Raw genomic sequence first — 25,838 nt, 5'->3', positions numbered from 1 at the left:
TTGTGTTGACAGTTCAGAGCCTGGAGCCTACTTCGGGTTCTGTGTCTCCCTTTCTGCCCCTCCCTCCCCAAAATAAACAAAATTAAAAAAATAAATATTAGGATAATTGTCAATTTTGGAAAAACCTTTACCAAAGTTTCTTCCATATATGAACCATAAGATTTTAGGGCATTTCATGTTTTCTGGTACAGTGATTCATCTAAAATAATCTTTGAGGGGTGCCTGGGTGGCTCAGTCGGTTGAATGTCCAGACTTTTGATTTCATCTCTCAGGTCATGATCCCCGGGTCATGGGATTGAGCCCCGCTTAAGGCTCCAGCTCCATGCTGAGCATGAAGCCTGCCTGCTTGCGAGTCTCTCTCTCTCTCTCTCTCTCTCTCTCTCTCTCTCTCTCTCTCTCTCGCCCCCTGTGCTCAGTCACACACTCTCTCTCTAAAATAAACAAAATTTAGGGGCGCCTGGGTGGCTCAGTCGGTTAAGGCTCCGACTTTGGCTCAGGTCAGATCTCACGTTTGTGGGTTCGAGCCCCGGGTTGGGCTCTGTGCTGACAGCTAGCTCAGAGCCTGGAGCCTGCTTCCAGTTCTGTGTCTCCTTCTCTCTCTGCCCCTCCCCCTCTCATGCTCTGTCTCTCTCTGTATCAAAAATAAATAAAACATTAAAAAAATTAAAATAAATAAAATTTAGGGCCCCTGGGTGGCTCTGTTGGTTAAGTGTCTGACTCTCCATCTGGGCTCAGGTAGTGATCTCACAGTTCGTGAATTCGAGCCCTGCACTGACAGTGCGGAGCCTGCTTGGGATTGTTTCTCTCCCCCCACCTCTCTGCCCCTTCCCTATTCACTTGTGCGTGCACTGTCACTTTCTCTTTCCCAAAATAAATGTTAATAAATAAATAAAATATTTAAAAATTAAAAAAATAAAATAATCTTTGAATTGGTGACACCTCTTACCCTATTTTCTGTCAGCTAAATGTTATCTTTGTCATCAGGGTTAAATCGGCAAAAAATGCTCATCTTTTCTAGTACAGCCTCCCGTCTTCCACCCCCTGAGATGGATGGTTATGTTACTTAAAGACTCATAATTAAAGTCCTTTCTCACAAGTCTGTGACCTTTTCAAGGGAATTCATTACAAAATACCGGATGTGAAAACATTGGAAGCATTTGGAAGATTTGGCCTGGAAAGGGGAAGGCTCAGGGCAGCAAATAAATAACCGCCGTCAAGGATATGAACCTTCGTGGTCATTAGAGTCAGCAGGGTGTATCTGAGCCTGATTCAGAGATCGAGGGGGAGGGCTGCCGAGTTAACAGGTTCTGCAAGTCACTTTGAACAGGTAGCCCTAAAATGGATACAAAGAATAATAGAAAAAGTATGTGAGTGCACACAGCTGAAACTGCCTCGCTGAGGACTCGTGGTCTGGCAACTGCTGTGGGAGCTGCTTCGAAGTGCATAATGGGTGGGAGGCGGGGAGGGGGTGCTGGCTCTGTCGGCAGAGCGGCAGAGCATGCGACTCTTGATCTCAGGATCAGAAGTTCAAGCCCCACGTTGGGCCTGGTGATTACTTAAAAAAAAAGAAAGAAAGAAAAAAGAGAGAGAGAGAGAGAGAGACATACATAATCTCGGGCCCCACCTACGACTGCTGACTGGGAATCTGCATCCCCCAAGCGGCATGATTATCTGAGAAGCCCTGGGCCAGAGACTTCAGCTGGAGCTTCCTGACTTGCCCAGGCTTGACGGCTGTCAGTTGCCTCCCTGTGTCCATAGCCTTAGGAACCAGCCTCTCTTCTAGCTGCTGGCAGTGACCCACTGTGTAGATTCGTTACATCTCGGCTCCCCTGCCAACAGACTGCAGACTCCCACAGGGTTGGGTTATATTCCTCTTTGGTTTCTGGCCCTTCCCAGTGCCTGGCACCCCAGAGACACCACTTGTGGACCGTCCACCGCAGGCCGAGAGCTTTGCCTCTCTTACCCCATTTGGCTCTCCCCTCAAGTTTGTAGGCTGCAAAAATATCCCCATGTTATGCATGTATGTATGTGTGTTTGTATATATAATTGTCTGTGCCCAAAGTGGGAGTCAAGATCAAGAGTCTAATGCTCTAACGACTGAGCTGGCCAGGTGCCCCAGAAACCCCCATTGTACAGCCAAAGCAACTGAGACTGTCACTTGTTTAGGGTCGTAAGTGGCAGAAGCCAGGAACCAAACCCAGGGGCATCTGATTCCCAAGCCTTTCTTAAGGAGCTCCGTAAATGTTTGTTGAATCACTTACTTCAGTACGATTCAAGCATTCATTGAAGTTCTTATTTATTCATTGAGGAGACTCACAAGCAGTAAGAACTATTTCTTCTTGGTTAACTTTTTCTAGAATGGGAGCTTTCTGGCATCAACCCTCCAGAGGCAGGGAGCTGGGCTGCAGAAGCCCCCAGCCTGTCCCTGGGAGTGGGGAGGGGACAGTCCTGTATTGCCCCCCTCTTCCATAATGTCCTCCATGACTCAGCAAAGAAACCATGGGTCTGAAATCAGAGATGAGGCAAAAAACGAAAAAACCCCAAAAAACCCTAAAAAAAAAACAAAGACAAAAAACCCCCAACAACAACCAACTAACCCTCAAAAATGTTTTCTTTCCTGGAGGAATTTTCCTTTCATGTTGCTCATGCCTCTGCCAGGGAATCCAGGAAGCCTTCAGCCTGGGGTCAGCTGTGACCTCCCAGTCTAGTTTCCCTGGGACTTCGCCCTCCTCCTTCTGATGCCTCCCTAGGCCTGGAGACAGCATCAGGGGCCTTCTTCAGTGGTCTCTGGTTCTGGCCCACCCAGCCCAAGACGCCTTACCCTATGGTAAATTATTAATCCTGATCCCGGACCCAGATTGTTGGAGTTCAAATTCTGCCTGTACATTTTACACTGTGTGACTTTGGGTGAGTCACTTCACTTTCCTCTTCTGTGAAGTGGGAACAACATATGTTTGAGGATTAAAATAATGAATCTGGGGCGCCTGGGTGGCTCAGTCGGTTAAGCCTCCGGCTTCGGCTCAGGTCAGATCTCACGTTCGTGGGTTCAAGCCCCGCGTCGGGCTCTGTGCTGACAGCTAGCTTAGAGCCTGGAGCCTGCTTCCGGTTCTGTGTCTCCTTCTCTCTCTGCCCCTCCCCCTCTCATGCTCTGTCTCTCTATGTATCAAAAATAAATAAAACATTAAAAAAATAAAATAAAATAAAATAAAATAATGAATCTATGGAAAGCACTTAGAACAGTGCCTAACACAGTGATTACTATATACTGTCCTTGTTATTATTCGTTATGGATCAGTTATTAATACCTGAAGGATACCTGGGTGAGCTCCTGTTGAACTTCTATCTTTGTTTCTTTCTTTTTCTTTGTTTCTTTCTTTCCTTCCTTCCTTCCTTCCTTCTTTCCTCCCTTCCTTCCTTCCTTCCTTCCTTCCTTCCTTCCTTCCTTCTTTCCTTCCTTCCTTCTAGGGAAACTGAGTAGAGGAGGAGCAGAGGGAGAGAGTGAGGGAGAATCTTAAACAGGCTTTCAGGATAGAGCCTGATATGGGGCTCGATCTCACGACTGACCATGAGATCATGACCTGAGCCGAAATCATGAGTTGGACCTCAACCCACTGAGCCACCCAGGCGCTTCTAAACTTCTCTTTCCATTTCTTCTAGCCCCACCCCAGATTTTGCCTGAATTCCCAATTATTCATGCTGTAGAGAGTTTAAGAGGGCAACTGCAAATGAGTGAATGAATTAATAAATTAGAAAGCTCTGAGTTGCTCTTTGAAAATGAGATTATTTTAATGGGCGAAGAGGCCGGAGTGAATAGAATTAACTTGAGGGAAGAAACCACATTCCATCCAGGAGGAGGGTGGCCCTCTGAGAATTTTCGATCACGGGATGGACAGACCTGCCTACTAAAAGGCAGTTGACCGATAGACTGATAAATTCAGTATGAAGATCTCTAGACAACAGGGGAAGGAGAGAGTAATTCCTGGCTAGGGGCCAGCTTGGAGTTCTCAGCCCTGGATATGTTTCAGAATCACCTGGAGACACACATACCTAACCTGGGCCCCACACCTAGAGATTCTGAAATCCAGGCCTGGGAGTAGAAACAGGGACATCAGAGCTCCAAGAAACTTGCCACAAAATGAGGAATGAAGTCCAACCATAAACAGAATAATCAACTGAGTAATAAAACAGCACATTACTATCAATGAGTAGGTACATTTCTCTCCCCTTTGGAACCATCCCTACAAGGTCGCTTTTATTATCCCCATTTTATAGGTAAGAACACTGCAGTTTGAGTACTTTAGCAGAGCCATTGTTTAATCTAGGACTGATGTATAGTGCTACATTCCACACTGCGGGAGGTCAGCCTGGAAGAAACTTCCCAGAAATTGAAATTAAGATTGTTCCCTCTGATGTAAACTATAAAATCGATACATAATGGGTCAGAGCAAAGATATGCAAGCTGATTGAAACAGGCACAAAGACTCCCAGAGCAGAGGAAGGCTCAACCTTCTATTAACATATCTAAAGAAACCGTGTGTCGGTGCTCATGCCCTGTTGGTATGACACTCCACACGCTTGAGGAGGGGGCCCCAGCCCACCGGATGCTCTGACAGCATCTTAATCTGGCTTCATTCAGCTATTCCCTTGGGCTTCCTTCCGTTCTCTCCTCCCCTCTCAGACTGTTGTTTCCTTCCGCGGCTCCTCTTTCTCCACCTTCCCTTTAAATGAGGGTGTTTTCTGCATTCCACTCTCTTCACATGCCCCAGGTGGCAGCATCCAGTCCACGACAGGGCTGCCTGTGCTGTGGACGTCAGAAATGCATACTCCAGATGTCTAGACTCTAGGCACCAAGGTGAAGGTGTGGGGGAGAGGGGAAGGCGTGGTCAGACGCAACCAGGAGTTCACATCCCAGCTGGGCTGCTTGCTGGCATTTCTTTATAGCTGTCTTTTAATATCAGTTTCTTTATCTGTGAAATGGGATGTTAATGCCTACTGTAAATGATTGTTGTGAGGATGAAAATAGACGCGTGGCATTCCAAGCACTCAGTAAGAACTCTATAAATGGTACCTATTTATTGTGTCCAGGTGGTAGGGGATTTCTCTGTGGGCACAAAAGCAATGTGTGAGGGGCGCCTGGGTGGCTCAGTCGGTTAAGCGTCCGACTTCGGCACAGGTCATGATCTCACAGTTCGTGGGATCAAGCCCTGCATCAGGCTTTGCCCCTACAGCTCAGAACCTGGAACCTGCTTCAGATTCTGTCTCCCCCCCGTCTCTGCCTCTCCAATGCTCATGCTGTCTCTCTCTCTTTCTCAATAATAAAGAATTTTTTTTTAAAGCAACATGTGAAACAGAGAAGCTCTGCCCCTAAATCTGTTCTTTCTCTTGGATTCCTGATCAGATTTCATCCAATTCTGGCCAAAGCCAGAATCCCTAGAATCATCCTTGGACTGTCCCTCAGCCACTGAGCTCCAGTGAATTTGTTTCCTGCATTTCTTATATTTTCGTTAAAAGCCACCCTTCGAAATTCTCATTAGGTTATTGCAAGAATGTCTGGGTTTTTTTTTTTAGTTTTATTTCTTTATTTTTATGTAATCTCTATACCCAACATGGGGCTGGAACTCACCACCCTGAAATCAAGAGTCATGTGTTCTCCCAACCGAGCCAGCCGGACGCCCCAAGGTTGTTGCAAAAACCTCTTTACTTTCTCTACTTACTCCTCTCCCAAACTCCAGTTGCTTATGTTTAGGGTCTGATCCAGATTAAGACCCTTTAATAGCTGTCCAGTTTTGAGGGCACAACTCAAATTCTGCTGTGGGCACAGGCTCTTCATGATCTGCCCTGGCTTCCTGTCCAGGGCTGGTGCCTTCCTGCCACCATCCTGTCTTGCCCCTCCCTGTTGGCAGTGCTGAACCACACCCCAAATATGCCAGGCTCTCATGCCTTGCTGCAGCATCACTGAGTTCCTGGGGCTTTTGCCCGTCTTTCCAACAAGGCTGAGCCCCTTGAGCCCTCAACTCCTTTTGGGCATCTCTGGGTGCCTGGTATGTGGCTGTCTCTGTAGAAGGCTTTCCTAATAAGGTTTAACATTTATGGATCTTTGATGTTGGCCAAGCCCAGTTCTAAACACTTCATATTCTCACAACTATATGGGCATAGGCATGCTTCATTCATCCTTTCTGCTGTACCTTCCAGAGTGTTCTAGGGAACATTCCATCTGCCTAAGCCTTGGTCCAGGCACTGAGGGTATGGCAGGGCACACCGGATGAGGGGTGCTTAGAGATAAGGGGAGGGGTTCCTATTTGATCTAAGAAGGTCAGGAAAAGCCTCTCTGAAAAGGTGAGAATTGAGCAGAGGCAGAAGGAGAGGGAGCTATGTGAGTATCCAGGGGAAGAGTGGTCCACGCAGAGGGAATAGCCAGGACGAAGGGGATCATGAGCCCCATTTGACAGATGAGGAACCAAGAGTCTAGGTAGGTTCATCAAAGTCGCGGAATAAGTGGTTTCAAACCCAGGCTCTGTAACTACTAACTCAGCCATTACATTGTCTTTTGCGGGATCCAGTGAGCAGGCTGGCTCTCTGTGTTCACCACGCAACTGTCTAGCTGGAGCTCGCCTCCTGCATCAAGCAGAGCATGGGCTGATCAGCTGGCTTCGTATTCAGGTTCACCTGGTGGCTCTGGTTTTCTGTAGTATGTGTTTGTTTCTGTGGCTTTTATTAGAAACAGTTAGACTGCTTGGACTCTTCAGGTGGCCTCAGAAAGCACAGTTCTGAAATGCTGAGGATCAGACCCCGGAATATGGTGACCTGGCCAAGGCACACTCCGCCTCCCCGGTCAGTAGTCAGAGTGGCCTCTATGGGCAGCTGTACCTCGTCCCCTTCCTTCCTTTAGACTTCAACAGGAGGATCTGAGGCAAGTGTCTGCGGAGGTGGTATTTGAGCTGGCCTTGAAGGGCGTGGAGCATTGCATGAGAGGCACGGATGGGGGACTTTAGGCAGAAGTGCGTGAGCCGTGTCAAAGCATCGGTGCTAGACCATCTAGTGTATATGGGGTATAGGTACATGGAGGGGATGTTGGGAGAGGGGACATAGAGCTGAAGGGAGAATTTAGGGTAGATCATGGCAGCCTTTTTTTTTTTTAAGTTTATTTATTTATTTTGAGAGAGAGCTCATGGAAAAGGGTCAGAGAGAAGAGGAGGGAGAGAGACAGAGAGAGAGAAAGAATCCTAAGCAGGCTCCCTGCCGTCAGCTCAGTGCTCAGCTCGGGGCTCGAACTCATGAACCCTGAGATCATAACCTGAGCTGAAGTTGGATGCTTAACTGACTGAACCACCCAGACATTTCTAGCCTTTTTTTTTTTTTTTTAATGGCAGACTTTGCGTGTCCATTTACAATAGGTTTGGATTTTATCTGGGTAGTTCTAGGGATTTTGAGGTTTTAAGAAGCAAAGGAGCATGTGCGCATTCCTGATGTTTTGGAAAGACTGCTTGGGCAGTAGTGGGGAGCAGGGCTTGGAGGGGGTGTGTGGAGGGAGAGAGGCCAGTGAGAAGAGAGAGAATCGCACCAGTCCAAATGGTAGGTGGGAGTGCCTGAGCAGTGAGTGGAGGGGTCAAATTCCAGAGACATTCTGATGACAGGGTCTGCTTATAGGTTAACGTAGAAACTTGGAGCAAGAGGCACTGAGAAAGACTAGTGTCAGCATTTTTAGCTTGGGTGACTCAGTGGGTTGAGTTTAACTGACACATAATACAAAGGAGGAGGGACAAGCTTTGAGCACCTTGAGTTGGACAAGGCGTCTCCATGACATCTTGTAGGCTGGGAGTCTGGGATGGCGGTTAGAACTGTAGAAGTGTGGGGCGCCTGGGTGGCTCAGTCAGTTGAGCGTCTGGCTTCGGCTCAGGTCATGATCTCATGGTTCATGACTTCAGGCCCCACGTTGGGCTCTGTGCTGACAGCTCAGAGCCTGGAGCCTGTCTTTGGATTCTGTGTCTCCCTCTCTCTGACTCTCCCTTGCTCACACTGTCTCTCTCTCTCAAAACAAACAAACAAACATTAAAAAAAAAAAAGAACTGGAGAAATGTGAAGAACTGAGGCTGAAGGAATAGAGTGGAGTCTCTGATGTGTGTGTGTGAGAAAAGAAAATGAGGGCCCTGACTAAGCTCTGGAAGATGTTTATGGTTCTCAAGGCTGATGGAGGAAGAGGAACTGGGGAAGGAGCTGTGCAGGCGTGTTTTGGTTAAGGCATCTCTGGACCATTTGACATATCACATCAGAAGCTGGTTGATGGTGATGGAAGCCACATCCCAGGGGGAACACACAGTTAACCTAGTCTGGGTTGTCAGCTCAGAGCCACCCAGAGACCAGGAGTGCTTCTGGTCAGCCACAGTTTGTTTCCATGGCCTTGTGTGTGCTGTCCTCTCTCTCCACCCATGTCCAGCCTCCCACTGTTGAGCAGACTCTCCTGGAAGTGGAGATGCTAATGCCCCCGCCCCATTTTTCTCCATGAAGCTTAGCCTAGGGATTTTTACACTGTGGGACTCAGAACACTAAGGAGGGGGCTGAATAGTAAGCAGAATAGGTGATTGTGGTGAACTTGGTCCACTGCTTCTCTTTGAGTTCCTTTTTATGAGAACATCTTGTTTTATGGACTGAGTATGATGGGCTCACTGAATCTTGAGTTGCTTCAGGCTTGCTCTACCCTTTGGTCCATTCATCTGCCCATCTGTCCATCCATCTGCCCATCTGTCCGTCCATCCATCCACCCATCCATCCACCTATCCATCCATCCAGTGTTAGACTTTTGCAAGTGTAGATATCTATTAAAAGCTGAACAACTTGCATGTGGAGTTGGGGGAGTGGCCCCCAGCACTTTTCATGTATTACCTTACACCAGAACAAGCCTCTGAAGTGGGCGTGACTACCCTGTTTAGCAGAGGAAAAATCAGATAATTTCCCGCAGGTCACATAACAAGTGAGTGGTAGATTCAGGCCTAGGTCTGTCTAACTCAAAAATTCCTAGGATGGAGACATCACTGATGTTAGTAAGGCTTCCCTAGGTAGGAGGTGACCATAATTTATTATCCAAACTGGAATGCTTTTTAAAAAGTTTAAGTGAGATATCATTTTCAGACAATAGAATTCACTTGTATAAAGTGCACAATTCTATGGTTCTTTAGTATATTTACAGAGTTGTGCAGTCATCACCAGAATCTAATTTTAGGACATTTTCATCACCCCCAAAAGAAACTTAGTACCCATTAGCAGTCACCCCCCATCACCATCACCACCCAGCCTTAGGTGACCACTAATCTATTTTCTGTCTCTATTGATTTGCCTATTCTGAACAATTCACATAAATGGAATCATAAGAACTGTGCTTTTTTGTGGTTGGCTTCTTTCACTTACCCTAATGCTTCAGGGTTCATTCAGGCTGCAGCGTGCATCGGCCCCTCATTTCTTGTATGAATGAGTGAGTGATATTCCATTTTATGGACATACCTCAGCATATTCATTATAGTTTTTCTCCTGCTGACACACATTGGACTGCTTTCAATTTTTGCCTATTATGAATCATAATCTTGCTCTGAAATTTGTATACAGGTATTTGGGTGGAGGTATGTTTTTATTTTTCATGTATATGTACTTAGGAATTGAATTGCTAAGTTATATGGGAACTCTTTTTTTGTAATACTTATTTTTGGGGGAGAGTGCCAGCGGGGTTGGGCAGAGAGAGAAGGACAGAAGATCTGAAGTGTGCTCTGCGCCCACAGGCTGACAGCAGCGAGCCCGATGTGGGGCTCAAACCCACAGACCCGTAAGATCATGACCTGAGCCTAAGTCAGACGCTCAAATGACTGAGCCACCGAGGTGCCCCTATAGGGTAATTCTGTGTTTAACATTTTGAGGAACTGCCAAACCATTTTCCAAAATGGTTTCATCCTTTTACATTCCCATCAGCAGTAATAAGGGCTCTGCTTTTTCTATAGCCTCACCAACAACACGTGTTGTTACAAACTGGGACACTTTGATAGTGAAAGGGTACACCATTAATAATTACACCAAGACAATCAGTAGTCACTGGAACATATTTTAACTCTACCTACATACCAAAAAAAGTGAGAAGATTCAATTCCTGATTTCAGGGAACTTTCTGGTCACATGATGAGTCAAAGCCCAAAAACCCCCATACCTGAGTCAATTAAAGAAACAAGTAAAGGTAATTATTAAGAAGGAAAGCAAAGCACATTTTATTCTCCCCCCCCCACCCAGGAGATTGTGTTCTCTTTAAGAGAAAGGAACTCTCTTATTTGTGCTTTGTTTATGGCTCCAGGAGTATCTTGGCATTTCAGAGGGTCTCAGTAAGGATCTGTGGAATAAATGAATGAATGGGAATGAATGATACACAGTCTCCTGATAGGAATGTGAAAACAGAAAAATAGAATGAGTCACCTGGCTCAGATTTATGAGTTTGGAGAAAGTGTGGATCTTTTCTAAAAATGTATTATTATTTTTTTTTTTGCTCAGTGTCTGACAACACTAATGACAATTTCATCTATCTATTTATTTTTAAGTAAATATTTAATCTTAATCTTTTTTTTTTTTAGAGAGAGAGTGTGCATGGGAGAGGGGCAGAGAGTGGGAGAGAGAGACCCCCAAGCAGGCTCTGTGCTGCCAGCCCAGGACCCAGCGCAAGGCTCCGTCTCACTACTGTGAGATCATGACCTGAGCCACAATCAAGAGTCAGATGCCTAACAGACTAAGCCACCCAGGCGCCCCACTAGTGACAATTTTAAAAGCAAACAGTAAATAATCGACAACTAGAGGAATCTTAAAACTGGATTTTGCAAGTGTAAATGGCTGACAAAAGGTGGAAGAAATATTTCTGAGCAGGGGAATTGCCTGAACAGGAGTCTGGAACCAGAATGCACAAAGCTTTAGGCAGAGCACTTCCTACAGGAAGCCAACCAAATTTGGGAATAAAAGGATTTGATACCCACCCCCAGGGGCTTCCAGTGTTTTATTCACAGGAAACAATGGGATAGTTTAAAAGGACCCTGACCTGGCTGTGTGCCCTTGGGCAAGTCAGCTATTCTCTGAGCCTAGCCGATCCTTCTGGCTCTAAATTTCCCTGATTATTCAGTCCTATAACCCTGGGAGCTTCCCGGATTGGTGGGCCAGGAGGAGCTAGGCCTGGCTGGAGCCAGAGCTGGATTTGGAGAAAGAGGCAAGATGCCAGTGGTGGATGATAAGGCCTTGAGGCGGACCAGAATGCTCTTGCTGAGATAAAATTGGATAGGGTAGTTGGGGCCTCTCGAAGGAGAATTTTAAAAGCCAGGCTGGTTGACTTTTAAATTGGACTTGATAAGCAGGTCCTTGGACTGGAGATGAAAGAGTGTCTATGAGAGATTAATCTGATGGCTCTGGGCCATTGATCTGGATCTATCTGGAAGCAGCGCGAAGACCAAGAGGCTCTCGGAGAGTTTTGCAATAGTCTTGTAAGCCCAGCCTTTCAAAAGAGGGTTTGAAACTCCTGCCAACCTTATTGTATACATGGCTTCCTTAAAGTTCAATTTTCCTTAACCATAAGTAACTTAATCCATTATTTTTATGTTATAACAAGTATGGCTATATTATACGCCGGAATCCTAAATGTATATACATTTCTAATTAGAATGTTAGACTTCAAATAAATTTCTGGTTTGCAGAGGGTAATTTTGGATTATACTACCAGATTCCTCAGAGAGTGCATTCCCTCTTCTCTGCTGTAAAGGGTTTACTTTGGTGGTGAGTTTTGAGAAATTTGCTAAAAGCCCACTGGAGGGTAGGAAGGGTGAGATCTTAGTTTCAGGAGTGGTTTTGTTTTGGGCCAGGTAACTGACTGGATGTAGGAAACCGAGTAAAGGGATCCAAGACGGCGCTAGAGTTTAAAATCTGTGGACTCAGAAGATGGTGCTATTTGTAAAAATGTACAGTTGAGAGAGAGGCAGGAAGATGGTGGTTTACCGTGAGAACTTTGGAAGCAGGTGGCTTTGCTAGTTCCAGGAAAGGACTGGTCAGGTTGGACATGGAGGAGGAACTGGCACTTCTTGGTCTTTCCCAGCCTTTCCCCTCAAACTTCTCTAACTGGCCTGGATATTTGGCACTTTTCCTGCTTTACTATCAGTGTATTGCTATGAAACAGGATGTTTACTGTAGGGTTTTAATAGATACCCTTTATCAGATGAAGGAAGTTCTCATCTATTGCTACTTTGCCACAAGTTCTTATTGGGATGTGATCATATGGGGTTTTTTTGTTTGTTTGTTTGTTTGTTGCTACCCTTTAATCCTTAGTGTGATAAATTAGGTAGATTAAAAAAAATAAACTAACCAAGCATTTTGGGCATAAAGTCAACATATTCATAATAGAGTACCCTTTTATATATTGTGGGAATTTGTTTGCCAATATCTTGCTTTGGATTTTGCATTCACGAGTGTAATTTTCTTTTCCCATACTGTTCGTGTTTGGTTTTGGAATCCAAGTTATGCTAATAATAAACTGAGAGGCGAACCCACTTTTTATATTCTCCGAAAGACTTTAGGTAATATTGAAATCACCTCTCTCAAAGTTTTGGTAGAACTCTTTGCCTGTTGGCTATTGAAGGCTGTCCCATCACACGGGCGATAGTAGAGAAAGGAACTTCTACTTGGGTAATGAAAGTCCATTAAACAATAAGGAAAACCTATTACCTCTTATGTCACAAAAAGTCCAGAAGTAGAGGGGTGCCTGGACGGTAGAGCGTCCAGCTTCAGCTCAGGTCATGATCTCACGGTTCATGGGTTCAAGCCCCACATCGGGCTCTGTGCTGACAGCTCAGAGCCTGGAGCCTGCTTCGGATTCTGTGTCTCCCTCTCTCTCTGACCCTCCCCTGCTTGTGCTGACTCTCTCTGTCTCTCTCAAAAATAAATTAAAAAAAAAAAAAGTCCAGAAGTAGGGTGTCCCGGGATTGGTTAATTCCATAATTCACCAACATTATCAGGGAGAGAAATTCATCCTGGTCTTGTGGGTGGGTCATTGTCAAGCGTCGGCTGCTTCTCTTAGTGCAAGATGGTTGCAGCTGTCTAGGCATGACACCACAGTGGTGAAGAGGGTGGGTTTTGCTGCTAAACTTGCTTCCAAATCTCATAGCTACAAGACACTGGGTAATTGCTTGCCTTCTCTGGAAACTGGGATGGTAATAGTATTTTATCTCAAAAATTTAATATTATATGGATTAAATGAATTAGAGTTTTTGTTGTTGTTTTGTTTTGAACCCTTAGACGAGTGTCTGGCACTTACTCAATCACGTACTCTTCACTGGCTTCCTTCCCTTTCCTGCCTCATTTCCCCCATTCCCTTTTGGGGGCTTTCTGGACCCATCTCCCAGGTAAATTACTTACCTTGAATCTTTGTCTTAGAGTCTGCCTGGGAGCCCAAATCAAGGCAGCCATTTGCTAGTTGTAAGAGGTTGGCGCGGATACTTAACTTCTAAATGTGCTTTAAAAAAAAAATCTCTGGGAGCACCTGGGTGGCTCTGTTGGCTAAGTGTCCAATGTGGGCTCAGGTCCTGATCTCACTGTTGGTGAGTTTGAGCCCTGCGTCGGGTTCTGTGCTGACAGCTCAGAGCCTGGAGTCGGCTTCCCATTCTGTGTTTCCCTCTCTCTCTCTGCACCTCCCTGGCTCGTGCTCTGTTTCTGTCTCAAAAATGAATAAACCAAAAAAGAAAATTAAAAAAAAAAATCTCTATGCCTAATGTGGGGCTTGAACTCACAACTGAGAGACTAAGAGTTGCACACTTCAGGGACTGAGCCAGCCAGGTGCCCCTCTGATACCTAACTTCTTCATGTCTCTCTGTTCCCATCCGTCGTATGAGGACAGTAGTAGCACCCATAACTCATAGAGCAAATGTGGTAAAGCGCTCAGTGTCTGGCTGAAAGTGCTTAGTAGGTATAAATGATTATTATTGTTACCTAAAATTCCCACGGGTCGTTGCCCCGCAGTTGAGACTCATTACTCCTTGCCTTTCCCTTCTTCCACTCCACTTACTCTCTGAGCCCCGCCAGCCCTGTCTCTCCCGTCACAGGCTGTCTCATGGAATTCAGGGGACCAGCAGCACCACCAGCCCCCACCACTCCCAATGCAGCCCACCCTTCCCGTCACATAAAGTACCCTACCTGCCGCTGGTGGTAGTTGCAAATACCCAGGTAAAAGGCTTCTGTCTGAATGACATCTCAGGATTTCTCCATGATGCAGGACCATCATAGTTATCTGCTCATATACTGGAAACTCTTAAAATGGAGGCTTCTTATCTATGACTCATGTCCAGCATATTCTAGGACATCTTAAAGCGTTCCTGAGGCCTGGGGCAAGGAAGGCATTTTTTTTTTTTTTAAGTAAGCTCCATGCCCAACATGGGGCTTGAGCTCATGACCCTGAGGTCTCGAGTCATGTGCTCTACTGCCTAAACCAGCCAGGCATCCTGGGAAGGCATTTGATAGATGTGGATTGTTAATGATCACAGCTATTAAGCCATTGAGTGCTAACTATGATCTTGGCGCCGTTGTAGATATTTTTTCCATGTTAATTTTTGCAACCACCGTATGAGGTAAGTGTTATTACTGTCTCCAGTTTGGAGATGAGAAGCCTAGCACAGAGAAGGTAAGTAACCTGCCCAAGATCACACTGCTGGGAAATGGCAGAACTAGGCACCCTCCTAACTCTAGAGCTCACTTACGTAATCACAATGCTAGACCAATGCCAGGACTGTTTGGTGCCTAGAATGCAGCATGGTTGCTCCTTGGCTTCCTAGCGGAGAGCCCAAGGACAGGTCTCTCTTCGCCAGGTGTTTTGCTGTAGCGCGTGACTCATCCATCCACACTTGAGGTCCCCATGCTCGTCTTACCCCTAGCTGTTGAACGGGACCCTCAGAAAGAGTAATAGGACAGGAAAGCTCCATTTATTCAGGATCCCAGATAGTCAGAAGGAGGGAGAGAAAGCAAATATGTACATATATAGTCTCTGTTCTCTCTTTTTTTTTAAATGTTTTATTTATTTTTGATACAGAGAGAGACAGAGCATGAGAGAGGGAGGGGCAGAGAGAGAAGGAGACACAGAACCGAAAGCAGGCTCCAGGCTCTGAGCTAGCTGTCAGCACAGAGCCTGACGCGGGGCTCAAACCCACGAATGTGAGATCTGACCTGAGCCGAAGCCGGAGGCTTAACCGACTGAGCCACCCAGGCGCCCCTCTCATTTTATGATAAGGAGAGACTGAACAGGTTCAGGCTAGTACCTGAGATTTCTTTTCACAAGCAGTTTCTGCACTAAGGGTTGCAAACTGCCTCCGCCCCTCGGATCCGATCCCTAGAGCATTATGTGTGCTTTGAAAACAAAGGGCATATACGGCAGCCCTCATTACTGCTGTGCAGAAGGCTGGAGTTGAGTAGTTCCTTCCCAGCTTTGGGCGTGTCAGGTGCCACCCCTGTGCACAGCCCCACCCCTCCCTACCAGCACCCTCATCCGAACAGGTTGCCGTTCATTGTGTGGCTTATATTGGCATTTTTCTTATATCCAGTTTGTTTCATTCATTTATTTATTCAAAGAAGGGTTTTTTTTGGACACCTACGATGGACCACGTGCCATTCTGTTTTGGCGGGGTGGTGAGGGAGCGGACAAACTGTAAACAGATATAGGATGTTAGTGTCACGTGTCACGTCTGTTCCAGAAATAGCCGAGTGCATGAGTGAGCGTGGGAAATGGGGTGGGAGCAGATCACGCAGGGCATTGCGGGCATGGTGTTTTTGGCAGTCATTGGGAGTAAAATGGGAGCCTCTAGGGCACCACTGGGTGGAGATGAGGCTGGCAGTGGGGGCGGGGGTACAGGGAGGTTAGGGTGGATCAGGGACCCCCGGTTGGGAGTCTAGACCCCAGTAACCCAGCTGATGTGACAATGGCGAGTGGTGGCAGTGGAAACAGAGAAAAGAGAAGGATTGGATTTGTATTGGGGGCATAGAATCAACCAGAAATAGGTAATGGGATGGATGTGGGGGACCCATAAAGACAAGGAAGAATTGAATTTGGACCAGGGAGATAGCAGAGGAGACGAGAAGAGGGTGGATCTTGAGATGTTCTGAAAGTAGAGTGTCTGTGTTCCGCTGATGGACAGATGTGGGATTTGAAAGAGAGGCGTCAGGAATGACACCAAGTATTTGGGCCTCATTTTGCAAGAATGGGGGGAAGCCTGTGGGAGGAGCAGGTTTGGTGGGGGAAAGATTAGGATCTCAGTTTTGGAGAAGTTGAATTCAAAGGGGCCTGTTGGACATCCGTGTGGAGTAGCCAAGAAGTCAGCCTCCTGTGTGAAACAGAAACAGAGAACTGGCTACCTCACATGCCAGCTCCAATTTCTCTGACTGGTAGTGCTGCCCGCAAGTGCTGTGTTGAGATTTTGTGGGTTTTTTTTTTAGCATTTATTTTATTTATTTATTTTCTTGAGAGAGAGAGAGAGAGAGAGAGAGAGAGAGAGACAGTGTGATCAGGGGAGGGGCAGAGAGAAGAGGGAGACACAGAATCTGAAGCAGGCTCCAGGCTCTGAGCTGTCAGCACAGAGCCTGACACCGAACTAGAACTCACAAACCATGAGATCATGACCTGAGCCGAAGTTGGACGCTCAACCCACTAAGCCACCCAGGCTCCCCAGGTTTTGTTTTTTATTTTATTTTATTTTTTTAATTTTTTAATGTTTTATTTATTTTTTGATACAGAGAGAGACAGAGCATGAGAGGGGGAGGCGCAGAGAGAGAAGGAGACACAGAACCGGAAGCAGGCTCCAGGCTCTGAGCTAGCTGTCAGCACAGAGCCCAATGCGGGGCTCGAACCCACGACCGTGAGATCTGACCTGAGCCGAAGTCGGAGGCTTAACCGACTGAGCCACCCAGGCGCTCCAGGTTTTGTTTTTTAAAGTAATTTCTTTCACCCAATGTGGGGCCCTAACTCACAACTCCACAGACCTGAGATGGAGAGTCATCTTCTGTACCCCCTGAGCCAGCCAGGCGCCCTGGGAAAGAGTATCTTGATCAATAGTGATATCTATCTATGCAGCTGGTTAGGCCAATAATGGTGAACTCTGGATATAAGACTTTCCGTCACGGAGTGGGAAGAATTCTATTCTGTGTATTTCTGTCTTATCCTTTAAAATTTCTTTTCATTTCTTTTCTTTTTTAATGTTTTGTTTTATTTTTGAGAGAGATAAAAGAAACAGAGCATGAGCATGGGAGGGGCAAAGAGAGCAGGAGACAGAAGCAGGCTGCAGGCTACTGTCAGGACAGAGCTCGACGTGGGGCTTGAACTTATGAAGCATGAGATCATGACCTGAGCTGAAGTCAGTTGCTTAATGGACTAAGCCACCCAGGTGCCCCTGAAGTGTCTTAATATGTTCTGTAATGTGCATGATATATTAGAATAGCAGGGATGGGTATCATTTATAAATTATTCTATATAGGAATGATGTGCTCAGTTTTTACTGAGGAACGGACAGATACCTTGAAGACTACTGATTTGAACTTTGTATGACAGGTGCTCAAAATTGTGACCTGAAATACTCTACACCCTGAAGTGTCTCCTGAATCCTTTAAGGAAAAACAAAATTATGTTCAGTTTGGTGGGGGACCTGGGTGATTCAGTTGGTTAAGCGTCAGGCTCTTGGTTTTGGCTCCAGCCATGATCTCGTGGGTCGTGGGATTGCGCTGTGTGGAGCCTACTTGAGATTCTCCCTCTCCCTCTCTCACTGCTTCTCTCCTGATCGCATTCTCTCTCTCTCTCTCTCTCTCTCAAAGTAAATAAATAAACATTAAAGAAAGGTGTCAGAGACTGCTCTAGAGTAAAAGAGATTGAAGAGTTAGGGTAACAGGGGCGCCCGAGTCCCTCAGTCGGTTAAGCATCTGACTTCAGCTCAGGTCATGATCTCATGATTTGTGAGTTCAATCTCCGTATCAGGTTGTCTGCTGTCAGTACAGAGCCTGCCTCTCTGTGCCCCTTTCTCTGCCCGCCTCCCCTGCTTGTGCTCTCTCTCTCTCAAAAAAAAAAAAGGGGGGGTGCCTGGGTGGCTTAGTCGGTTGAGCCTTTGGCTTCAGCTCAGGTCATGATCTCACGGTTTGTGGGTTCAAGCCCGGCATCGGGCTCTCTGACAGCTCAGAGCCTGGAGCCTGCTTTGGATTCTGTGTCTCTCTCTCTCCCCGCCCCTCCTCTGTTCACCCTCTGTCTGTCTCTGTCTCTCAAAAATAAATAAATGTAAAAAAAAAAAAGATTTAGGGTAACAATGTGAACATGATCCTTGATGGGATCTTGGTTTGAGGAGGAAAAATGCTACACAAGAATATTAGTAAGAGCAATGGGGGAAGTTTGTATATAGATTGTTTATGGTATTGTGTTAGTGTAAATTTTCTAATTGTGATCATTGTTTTGTGGTCATGTGGGCAAATGTTGCATTCTTAGGAGATATAGGCTGAAATATTTAGGGATGAGGAGTCATGATGTTTGCAATTAGGTCTCAAATGGTGCAACAAAACCTGCTTGGATCTAGGTGAAGGGCAGGTTAGTGTTCACTGTACTATTCTTGCAGCTTTTCCGAAGGTGTGAAATATTTCGAAGTAAAAAGTTGGGGGAAAATGACATTCATTGCTCAGAAAAGTAGGAAATCCAATAATGACATATCAGACTGTGTTTATTTATTTATTTATTATTTATTTATTTTTAAATGTTTATTATTTTTGGGAGAGAGATAGAGAGAGAGACAGAGTGTGAGTAGGGGAGGGTCAGAGAGAGTGGGAGACTCAGAATCCGAAGCAGGCTCCAGGCTCTGAGCTGTCAGCACAGAGCCCGATGTGGGGTTTGAACTCACAAGTGTGAGATCATAACCTGAGCCAAAATCGAATGCTTAACCGACTGAGCCATGCAGGTACCCTTATCTTATTTTTTTATTTTTTCCCTCCCCGGCCCCTGAGACCATGATTAGTATACTAGATTGTTTCATTGACTGGAACACTGTCTTCTTCACCCTTTCTGAGGCAAAGAATTTGCCAGATCTTCACCACTGCTATAGTAATCGCTGGCACATTTTATTTCCTAGGTGCCTCCACATGCGTTGTATTACATTTATTATCATAAATAGTCCAGATAGGTAAAGAAGTTTGTGTCTTTAAGTACCACAGTCCCAATTAAATTTTTTAATGGCTCAACATATATCAGGCACTGTTCTATGTGTTTTACACAAAAGAACATGTTTCAGCCTCACAACCGCTCTTTAAGGGAGGTGCTACTATTACCTCGTTTTCAGAAAAGGAAACCGAGGCACAGATAGGTGGTATACTTTGTCCGTGGTCACACAGCCGGGGAGAGAGGGAGTACAGAGCCTTGTGGCTCCCAGGCCAGGCCCTGCAGTATTTACCGCCCATCCCTGGCCATACACTTGACATCATGAGCTGGGTCATAGAAGTTGGCTAGAGCTTTCATCCCCAGAGGAGGGCTTCTGCCACTCAAACTTTTGCTTTTCTTGGGGAGGTTCTGGGTGCCTGTCTATAGCAGATAGGTAGGACATTGAGAGAGACCGTAATAGTAGCAAACGATGACAGAAACTACCGCCTTTGAGGGCTCTCTGTGTGCCAGGCCAGTGTGATGTGTTTCGTCCCCCGAATCTCACTGTGCCCTAAGTTATTCTCACTGGACAAAAGTGGAAACAGAAAAAGAGAGGTTGCAGTGACTCCCTGAGCATCATGAGACATGGAGCTTGGCTTTGATCTCCAGAGCCTCCTCTCTCCCAGGCCTGTCTTGCCTCTCTCTGTCCTCTGAATGGGTCTGAAGGTAACTGAGCCACAGCCTGGAGACCGGGAGACAGACTGGGTTGGGGGTGCGGGGGCAGGGGTGGGGAGCTGGGCCTCACCCATCACTTTGTTCACCCCCTCCGTTCCCAGGTGGGGACATTTCAGTGACAAAGAGGAGGAGGAATGGGAGAAGGAGGAAGGGGAGGAAGAAAAAGCACTGTAATGCTTCCTTCTTGGGGCTTTTCATCTGGCCCGTGACATTCCATTCCCACCCCTCCTCTAACTTGCCATTTCATTGAGTAACTTTTTCTGTTTGACTGCACCTGGGCAGAAACTCCTCCCACATTGGCCCTGGTCATTGCTTTATCCTGGGTTTTTTTTTTCCCCTTACAGAAAAACTAGGGGACCCCCAATCCTTTGAGGTGGAGGTAATTGTCGAAGTGCCTGGCAGATCAGCCGACATTCCAGGAGCCCCTCTGATTTGCCTCTGTATTGTGCTCCCAGGCCTCCTTAGAGGACAGCCGCCTTGTCAACCGACTGGCTCCTTGGCCCTGGAGGCTCAGGGTGACTCAGCTCTGGGCATGGCAGTCCCAGCCAGGGGCGAGGCAGAGGTATCCCTCAAAAGGCCCGGCTTGCCAGGAGCTACCTTTTCCCAGGGTACAGGTTCACACGCTACCTTCCAGGACAGGGCAGTCTCTGTGTGCCTCTTCCTCAGTAAATCAACAACTCAGAAATCAGCACACACTCCTGGAATAGCACAAGAGGCAGAAGAATGAATCAGTTAAGAGCAGGGACTCTGCAGCCAGACTGCCTGCGTTGAACTGCCACTGATTCCTACGTGAACTTGGGCAAATTATTTAGCTACTCTGAGTATTAGCTTTCTTTTATGGGGGGAAATAATAATATAATTTACATAAAGTTGATGGGAACATGGGATGATTTAATACCTATCTGGTACATACAGTGCCTGGGATGCAGTGAGCCCTCCATAAAGGAATGATATTGCTATCATCTGAGCTGTCAGCACAGAGCCTGACGCGGGGCTCAAACTCACGAACTGTGAGATCATGACCTGAGCTGAAGTCACACACTTAACTGGGAGCCCCCAAAACTGATATTATTGCTGGTGGTCATAGCACCGTGCTAGGTCTTGCAGAAGAGACACAGGTGTAAAGGACACAGTCCCTTCCTTATGAAGAGGCAGTATAAAATCTAAAAGTGTATGGTTTGGGGACTGCTACGTGAACCTTTAGCATATTATTTAATTCTATTGGTACCTCGGTTTTCCCATCCCAAAACAATTCTTAGAGGGTGAGATGGTAAACACTGCCCAGTGCCTGGTGCATTGTTGGATCTCAATAGATATGGATTCCCTTTTCCTTTCTAGGAGCTACATTTTAAATGGGGACAGAGAGCAGGTCCAGACCCCAGCCAGCCAAATGTATAGTTTTAGGGTGTGTGCAGTTGGATCCACAGGGGTTTGGAGGCCAAAGGATTAGTTCCTTCAGTTGGATGGATCTAGGAAGGTTTCTTAGGAGAGGCTGGACCGTAGTTGGACGTGAAAGGATGAATGAATAAATGGATCATAGGGGATAAATGGGCCGACCCGTGGTGGAGGGGGATTGAAGGGATGAGGAGGGCAGTGAGAGGTCCCGCCGGGTTTGTAGAGGTCTGCATAGAAAAAGATTCTGTTTCCTCTTTCTCATATTGTCTACCTGGAGTTTTCTGTGCTAACATGCATACCTCTTGCTATAGTTGAAGACCAGTTCTCTTAGAAGTGAAGGACCATGGTTATTTCAGACTAAATGAGCTTTTGGTGTTTTTTTCTTAAGCACTTTTATGTTTGATATTGGGGTAGAGACCGGGTGAATTTCCTTAGATAAAAGGTGAAGGAATTCTGAGGGTCAATTCCCAGGGAAGTTTTTTGACCATGAATGACCCCAAGAAGGCATACTGTGAAGTGCAAGAACCAGGCCAAGAGGGTGCTTAGAGCGGAGAAGTGAGTGATAAAGAAAGCACTGATTGTTAAATCAGTGTCATGGACATTTGGATGATTATTTGGGAGAAGCAGGCTAGAGCCCCACTTAATAAGATGTAATGATTATAAATATAGATAACAACCTACATATTATACAAAACCTGGAGCCCCTGGGAGGCTCAGTCGGTTAAGTGTCTGACTGTTGATTTTACCTCAGGTCATGATCTCAGTGGTTCCTGGGATTGAGCCCCGTGTTGAGCTCTGTGCTGCAGGCTCTGTGCTGATGGCTTGGAGTCTGCTTGGGATTCTCTCTCCCCCTCGCTCTCTGCCCCACCCCTGCTCACAGACATGCTGTCTCTCTCTTTCAAAAATAAATAATATTAAAAAAACAACAACCCAGCTTTATAGTATGTACTCTTGAAAATCAGATTTGGGGGCCTCATTACAGACTTGAAGAATGAAAAGCCCTGGGGCAGGGCCCAGAAAACTGCATTTTCAACAAGTTCCCTAGGTGATTAAAAAAAAATTCACCTATAAATATTTCCTACATTTTCTTGTAATGCTTCTATAATATTAAGGTGGGCAAAGCACAGTTCAAAGGCATAAGTCATTATAGAAAATATCAATAGATAAGGCTATATAAAATAAAAACCTATTTGTTAAAAAAAAAAGAAAAAAAAAAAGAAAAAAATCTACCATTAACCAAAAATAAAAGGCGAACAATGAGCCAAAAAAAAGGTATCTGCAAATCTATGTTAAAGAAAAAATAAGAAAAGGGATCAATGTCCTTTAAATGTAATGAGCACTTATAAATCAATGAAAAGTTCCTATAAAAGAATGGGCAAAGGAAATAAATAGGTAATTTACATAAGAAATGTAAATGTCTAATAATAGTCAATATTATTACTGATATTCCACTGTTTATCTTCCCACTTTTTCTCCATAAAGAACATGTGGCATATGTGTGTGTGTGTGTATATAATACATATAATGAAAGATCATTCATTCAGTCATGAAAAAAAAAACCCCTGCCATTTACAACATTGACAGAACTTGAGGGCATTACATTACATGAAATAAGTTAGACAAAGAAAGATAAGTACTATATGATCTCATTTGTATGTGGAATCTAAGAAAACCAAACTTATAGGCAGAGAGAACAGACTATTGATTGTCAGAGGCAGGGAGTGGGGAAGTTTGCAGGGCTGAGGGAAATTATAAGGTGGATGAGTTCTGGAGATGTAATGCATAACATGGTGACTATAGTTATCAATATTGTATATTTGTAAGTTGCTAAGAGAGTAGATCTTAAAAATTCTCAGAAGGAAAAAATGTAACTATGTGAGGAGATAGATATTAACTAAACTTATTGTGGTAGTCATTTTGCAACATTTACACATATCAAATCCCTATGTTGTATACCTTAAATTAATGTAACTGATACATATGTCAATTATATCTCCGTAAAGCTGGAAACATTTTTAAGATAAAAAATAATGGTGATTTGCTGTCTTATCAAAGGTACAGTTTTCTTATCTTAATAGTCCTACTCAAGAATTCTAAAGGTAAAAGAAACACATTCTTTCAGGACCGATCTACTTTCTGGTTCTGTACTTTTTTCAAAAGCTACACGTTTTTAGTTCTCCTGTACCCTAAAAGCCTCTTATTCTTCAACATCTTTGCCCCTTCCATAACTTCATGCCTAATCTTTATAATTTTAAATTTAGTGTTCTTTTTTACATTTTTTAAATGTATATTTATTTTGGAGAGAGAGAAAGAGAGAGACAGAGCATAAGCAGGGAAGGGGCAGAGAGAGAGGAGACACACAATCTGAAGTAGGCTCTAGGCTCTGAGCTGTCAGCCCAGAGCCTGATATGGGGTTCAAACTCACAGACTGTGAGATCATGGCCGCCCAACCGACTGAGCCACCCAGGTGCCCCCAGCACAGATACATGTTGATACAATAAGGAGTCTTGAATTAAAAGTACATATAATTATTAATTTGCCATTTTCATCTCTCCAGCTGGTAGTGTTTGTTTTTTCTTCAAGTTTTCTAATGTTTGTTCATTTAGATTGGTTCAGCCTTTTAGCAAGAAAATTTGGTAGTAAAGAACTGTATCAAAAGTCTTAGAATGTTTCATAACCTTAAATTGAGAAATTCCACTTCTAGATATTAATTCACTTCTAGAAACAATCATGAGTATGCACAAAAGTATTTTACAATATTGTTTCTAATAGGAAAGAACTAGAAACAAGTTAAATTTCCAATACTACAGCTTTGGTAAAATGCATTATGATACATCATTCACCAATGGCATACTATGTAGCCATTAAAAATGTACAATCTTTAAACTCCTGGGTGGCTCAATCCTTGATAGCCCTACCCTTGATTTTGGCTCAGGTCATGATCACAGGGTTGGGGGATTGAGCCCTGAGTGCGGCTCGTGCTGGGCCTGGAGCCTGCTTGAGGTTCTCTTTCTCCTTCTGCCCCTCTCCCCCTCTTGCATACTTTCTAAAATAAATAAAATTAAAAAAAAACTAAAAAATACATAGAGTATTTAATGACATGGAAAAGTATATTTTTATGGGGGGGTATGGCTTACAAAACAGTGATGTTTTACTCCTATGATCTTATTACTAAAGTGATCTTACTGCAATGATCTTATTCCTAAAAATGTGTTCATTCACAGAACAATTTTAGAAAAAATAAACATTGACTTTTAAAGGGATATCTCTGGATGGTGAAATTGCAAGTAGTTATTATTTCCTTTTTTTGTGTGTTCTATCCATATTTTCGAAGTTTCTACAATGTAAATGAATATTTCCATGATATGAAAATGACAGTAATGTATCATGCAAAAAAGAACGATTCACTGAGAAAATGTCTAGCGTAGAACTTGCTGTAACAGCATCCTGTCTCTAACAACTCACTTCTTCTGTGGCTCCTTCCCTAGAGGGCCCCAGGACAGGCAAGGATCCCCAAGGCCTCCTCCTCCCATTTGGAGCCTTACTGGAGGCCTGTGGTCGGCCTCTTGGTCATGTAGAATCCAGCTTTGGGGAAACTGCGGAGTAACCCAAAGTTTGGGAAGTAGGAGAAATGGCAACTGGAAGATTTTATAGAGTCTGGGCGAGAAACTCCTCAGAGGATCTAGTTTCTCCGCCCACGTTTTCCTCAAACAGAAACTAAGGCCGACTTCAGGGCTTGTCCAAGGCCACACAGCCAACTGAATGACAAGGTAAGGCCTCGATTCCTTGGCCTTTCCTTCCGGTGGTATTTGTGTAATATGCAGATTTAGGCTGGCCCTCCTCATACTTTAAAGTGCACAGGGACCACCAGGGATCTTGTTGAAATGCAGATTTTGATCCGGCAGGTCTGGGGTGGTCCACTTCCAACCAGCTCTGGGAATGTCGTTTTTGCTGGTCTCGGGATCCCAACTTAAGTAATAATGGTGTAGAGCACGGATCCTGGAACCAGACTTCAGCTTCCCAGTCCTGGCTCTGCCACAGACTAACTAGACGATTTGTTACACTCACGGCGCTTCGGTTTCGTCATCTGCTAAATCTGTTTAATACCTGAGAGTTTTTGTGAGGATTTAATAAGTTGCTACTCGTTAGGTGTTTAGATCTTCGTGCACGAAGAAGGGCCCAGTTGATTAGCATTCGTATTACCCAGAGCAATCAGCGCGGGGAGTAGGGTTTGTCGAATGAATGAATAACCTTTGGCAGAAAGTTCTTTCCCGGGAGGCTAGAGTCTGGGAAGCAAAAGGGGAGGGCTAGTCGGAGGGGAAGAGGCCCACCTCCAAGAAGCTTCTCTCCAGCGGGTGGTCAGAAGGGCCGGGAGCGCCCGGAAGCCGGCCGGCCCGCGCCCAGCCGACCAATGCGGCCGCCGGGGGGGAGGGGGCGGCCAGCAAGCCCTTTCCGTCTGGGGCTCCGAGGGCCCCGCCCCTTGCGCGTCGAGACGCTCGCATTCCACGGTTGCTACATCGTCGCGAGGGGCGGGGCGCCTGTCAGGGAAGCGGCGCGCGCGCCGGCGCGG

At 45.4% G+C, this 25,838-nt stretch overlaps 1 protein-coding gene across 4 annotated transcripts in view; it reads left to right on the top strand.

Annotated features, from left to right (window-relative positions):
• The window catches only part of CCND3 (cyclin D3), a 93,290-nt gene that overhangs the window by 60,135 nt on the left and 7,317 nt on the right, over positions 1–25,838 (top strand). The window lies entirely within an intron of this gene.

The sequence above is a fragment of the Suricata suricatta genome, chromosome 7 (assembly GCF_006229205.1).
Source record: "Suricata suricatta isolate VVHF042 chromosome 7, meerkat_22Aug2017_6uvM2_HiC, whole genome shotgun sequence".
NCBI classification, from domain to species: domain Eukaryota; kingdom Metazoa; phylum Chordata; class Mammalia; order Carnivora; family Herpestidae; genus Suricata; species Suricata suricatta.
Note: the sequence above shows the minus strand (reverse complement) of the source record. Positions and strands in the feature narration are given on the sequence as shown.